The sequence below is a fragment of the Gossypium arboreum genome, chromosome 12 (assembly GCF_025698485.1).
Source record: "Gossypium arboreum isolate Shixiya-1 chromosome 12, ASM2569848v2, whole genome shotgun sequence".
In the NCBI taxonomy this organism is placed as follows: Eukaryota; Viridiplantae; Streptophyta; class Magnoliopsida; order Malvales; family Malvaceae; genus Gossypium; species Gossypium arboreum.
Genome location: NC_069081.1, coordinates 32,138,686 through 32,144,222, shown reverse-complemented (window position 1 = coordinate 32,144,222; position 5,537 = coordinate 32,138,686).

The window sequence follows — 5,537 nt, the reverse complement described above, 5'->3', positions numbered from 1 at the left end:
ATCGTGCAATGTAATCGAAATCGAACCGAATTAGAATTAGGTAATGTAATCGAGAATCGATGTCGTGTGATGTAATCGAATCGAATGTGAATGCAAACCCAACCCAATCCATCCGTATACACCCCCGTACTAACCTTACACCATGTGGGGAGACAACTCGACCCACCCATCCGCTAGACACCACAGAATTTGCAGCGAGGTTACCAGATATTGTGACGAAGTCACCAGAATAGATATATGTGGCGAGGCCACCAGATCGCAGCGAGGCTGCCAGAACGCTTCCTCCATCAATATAACCCATATCCCATGCAACAGATATACATGTCATGGCATACAACATACAGAATCAGAATATCATGTCCATATTTGAATCAAACAATCACAGTCAAGTCATTCATATCACCAACATATATTCACAATCAAATCCATCAACCACACAAATCCAAGTCACCACTTGCCCACAAGGGCAAAACAGTCATTTAACACCCTAGGGGTAAAATGGTAATTTTACCCCATAAGGGTATCTCGGTAATTCTACCTTACAGGAGTATTTTAGTAATCCTACCCTATAGGGGTATTTCGATATTTCTACTCTATAAGGGTATTTCGATAATTCTACCCTACAGGGGTATTTTAGTAATTCTACCCTACAGGGATATTTCGGTATACCCTACAGGGATATTTCGATATTTCTACCCTACAGGGGTATTTCGGTATTTCTACCTTACAAGGGTATTTCGGTAATTTTATAAATCGAGGGTAAAACGGTAATTCTGTAAATCAAGGGTACTTTGGTAATTTTACAAGTTGAGGGTATTTCAATAATTTTACAGGTCGAGGGTATTTCTATAAAGCCCGGTACCCGAGACCGTCGCCGGAGTCGAACACGAGGTGTTAATAGACTTAATTCATTACTTAAACAGCTCAAACAATTTATTTTTAAAATTTTTAGTCAAGCTAACAATCTGCATCATAGTCGCTTAAAAATTCATATCTCGAGTTACGAAATTTGAAATCCAATTCTGTAAATTTTCCCTAAGACTAGACTCATATATCTATTTACTAAATTTTTTATAGAATTTTTGGTCAAGCAAATTAGTACAGTTTATTAGTTAAAGTCTCCCCTGTTTCAGAGTTTGACTGCTCTGACCTCTGTGTATTATGAATCAGATATATCCCTGTACAGAGTTTCAATGACTATGTCGTTTCTTTCTAATAAAACTAGGCTAAATAAGGAATCTGTACATATAAATCATGACTTCTAATTATCTTTGAAAAATTTATGGTGAATTTCCAAAGTCAGAACAGGGGATCCAGAAATCGCATTGGCCCTGTTTCACAAAAATTTAAACATCTCATAAAATACAACTCATATACCTGTTTTGTTCCATCCATATGAAAATAGACTCATAATTCTTGAATTACATATATTATTCATCATGTAATTGTTTCTATACTATTTTTAGTGATTTTTCAAACTCACGTCACTGCTGCTGTCTGAATCTATTTTATGGTAAATTTTACCTATTTCATGGTTTCCAAGGATTAGCTAGCAATTTAGCATACATAACACCAAATATGATCATGATTAGCCATTCCAATGGCTAATCATTACCAAGCATTTCCATACCAGTCAATAACCATATCATAAGACCATATACTTAAAATGATTATAATGCTATACATGCCATACTCAAAATATACAAGCCATTATGCCAAGATGGTATACGGATAGTGTGAGCGTGCCTCCGACCGTTTCCGATTTCCGAGCTGGCTTGTCAACACTACAAGGAATGAAAAGGAGGGAGTAAGCATAAATGCTTAGTAAGTTCACATGCAAATAGCAAGTAACATAACCATATAAGCAAACATAAAACATCATTTGCATATTACTCAACATTAACCACAAAGCATAATATTTCACGATAAAAAAATCAGCATATCATATAATTAACATCAATAACTTAAAAATAACAATTATGCTACATTACTTACACATGAACTTACCTCGTATGCGAAAATGGCTACTTTTACCATTTCGTCCACAACATGGTATTTTCCTCATTTTAGCCCGAATTTTAGTTTTCCTTGCTCTATCATTGAAAATATAGTCTAATTAGGACTCACATTATTCAAATTGACCCAAAATCATATTTTGGAAAAATTACAATTTTGACCCTAAACTTTTGTATATTTACACTTTTGCCCCAAAGCTCGTAAATTAAACTTCAGCCTATTTTCTTATGTTTTATGACATGCTGATCATTTTTCCCTTCTATGGTAACATCAAATTCTCACTCTAACATGTACTTATGACTATTAGGTATTTTTACCGATTAAGCCCTTTTGCTAGTTTTCGCTTAAAACCGAGTAGCACAAGTTGACTAACATAATTTAAAACCTCATATTCTATCATAAAACATAAAAATACACAAATTTTACCTATGGGTATTTTTCCAAATATAAACCCTAGGTTAAATTATTGCTAGCATAAGCTTAATCGAGCTACCGGGACTCTAAAAACGTAAAGAACTTGAAAAACGGGGCTAGAATGGACTTACAATCGAGATTGGAAGCTTGAAAAAACCTATCCATGGTTTCTCCTTGCAATATTCGGCCATGGGGTTGAAGATGAGCAAAATTGGCTTTTAATTTTGTATTTTAAAATTCATTTTACCCCTAAATGACCAAAATGCCCTTACTACTAAACTTTCCAAAAATTCCATCCATGTCCAATTTTTGTCCATAGACTTAGAAATTGGTAAAATTCTATTTAAGACCTCCTAATTAATATTTCAAAACAATTTCATACTAGAAACTTCTAGAATGCAAGTTTTACAAATTATTCGATTTAGTCCCTAATTTCAATTTAAGCACTTTATACATAAAATTTCTTCACGAAATTTTCACACAATCATGCAATCATATCATAGACCTCAAAATAATCATAAAATAATTATTTCTATCTCGGATTTTGTGGTCACGAATGTGACACCCCTAAAGTGACCCTAGTCGGAAAACGGTTTCGGGACCGCTAAACCGAGTCACCAAATTATTTGAATATGATATTTATTGTCTAAAATATGTGAATATGAATGTGTGAAATTTTTAAGCTTCGATTTAGTAAATTGCATGTGAATTTAGTCAATAGGACTTATGTGTGACACTTTTGAAATGTGATAGGTTAATCTATAAGGATCTATTAGTGCATGTAATCAAAAGGGTGGACTTGCATGTCAATTTCCCCCCCCTAATTAGTAGTGGTCGGCCATGAGCATGAGGGTGGACAAAATGTTATGGCTAAAAAAAAACATGTCATGAACATGTTGGGTTAATGCTTTATGTTAGGAAAAATAAAATAAGGAGTATGGGCAATAAAATAATAATGGGAAGGTAAATGATGATAAAAAAAGAAAAAGAAAGAAAAAAAAAGCTCTCATGTTGTTCTTGGCCGAATAGAAGAAAGAAAAAGAAGAGAAAGAAAAAAAAAAAGCTCTCATGTTGTTCTTGGCCGAATAGAAGAAAGAAAAAAGAAGGAAAAAGAGCTTTGAGGAAATCGGCTATGGTGGTTTGCTAGACTAAGGTATGTTTGATGATGTTCCATGAGATGCATTAGCTTGAGTTCTACCTAGCCCATGGTCTAAATCTTGCTATGTGATGGAGATGACACTCGGCCATGGATGTATCATTATTGCTTGGTGTTGATGTTGTGTTGATGAGATATCAAGTTATTTTTGTGACCCAAGTTGAGATTTGGATTTTGGAATGAGTAAGGTTTTCGGCTATGGTAATTATTTAGAGTGATGAATGTGTTTTGAGTTGATGGAATAAAAGAATGCTTAAAGATGTGTCACAACAAATTATATGTTAAGCTAAGGTTGTTAAATTATCAATCTTTCTTCCTAGCCGAATATGTGTTTATAAAGTTGAGTTGTTAAATAGATTTTGAAGTTAGCCCATGTATTTATTTTTGAATTTAAGAAGAACGATACCTTCGACTATGCTTTGATGTGCATGAATTGTTTTTAGGTGAATAAATATTTGTTTGATGATATATATATATATATATATGTATTCGGCAATGGGATAAAATGTGTATTAAGGTAAGTTTCATGGTGATTATGCTTGTGATGTTGGGTTAATATTCGGTATTGAGTAATGTAGGGTAAGGTGATTAATCGGCTATGAAATTAGCTAAATTGAATAGGTATGTTTAATGATATGCTTAGTATAATGTATGATCTTATAACTCGGTTTGGTATTGAGATAAAGGTTAGATGTATGATTGGATTTTGGTATGTGTTAAATTGGTTAATCAAAGATTAAATGATATGTGATTGTTAAGTGAAAAATATTAGTTAAGTACTTAAGCAAATCTATTGTTTTACTTAAGCTTAAGAGCAAAGAGGATCAAAGTCGGATAGGGGAAAAGAGAAAGTAAACGAATAGCCGTGGACATCTAATCGTCGACCACTTCCGAGGTAAGTTTTAAGTGATTAAACGTTGAGTAAATTCAATCATAATAGGACATAATGAGTTGATTTAATAAGATATGATGTGGCCATGATATGCCTTAAACTCAAATGGTAAGTTCATAAGTGTGTGGACTTGGAAATTTAAGAGCAAATTGAAATAATTTGCTTGGACAGCAGCAGTAATGTGATTTTAGAAAATCACTATAAATTGTTGGTGTGGAATTATAGGCTGAATAAAATATGTAATCAAAGCTTAGTTGGTCTAGTTTCTTATAAAAGAGACCGTGGAAGCAAAGAAATTTCCTATAAAGAGATATTTAAAGTTGTGTGGGACAGTGTCAGAATGACTCCCAAATCCCCTGTTCTGTATTTGGAAAATCATTATAATTTGTACAAAAATGGTTATAAGATAATATTTATATGCTTAGACTCCTTAATGAGTCTAGTTTCAAATGAAATCAAATATAACACATTATGAATTCTGTACAACAAAAAATTTGATTCGTAGTGAAGAGTGGTCAGATTAGTCAAACAGTGAAACAGGGGAAACTTTAAGAAAAATCTGGTACTGATTGGCCGAACCTAAAATTCTGGAAATTTTATGGATGGAAGATATACGAGTCTATATTCAGGGAAAATTAACGGCAAGTGATTTGGAGTTTTGTAGCTCCAGTTATAAATAATTTAGTGACTATTGCTCAGGAAAACAGCTCGTAGTGAATATGTGATTTTGTTGTAAACATGGATAAAACTTGTTTTAGTTGCTCATAAGCTATTGATTAAACCCATACGTGAATTCTAAATCGTGATATTTTAAAACGATATATGAGTGTTAGACGGATCTTCGATATTAAAATTTGTGAAATTGTAAGTTTATGAGTATTCGAATATGAAATGATAGTATGGCGTGAAATTGAATTATTCATTGGAAAATGATTGATGTAGATTCGGCCAAGACAAAGTGTATACATGATAGTATATGTGGTATGTGAAGTATATTTGGATAATTTTGATGGGAATACATGAAAATTTATATTTTGATTTAGGATTTTAATGTGATGA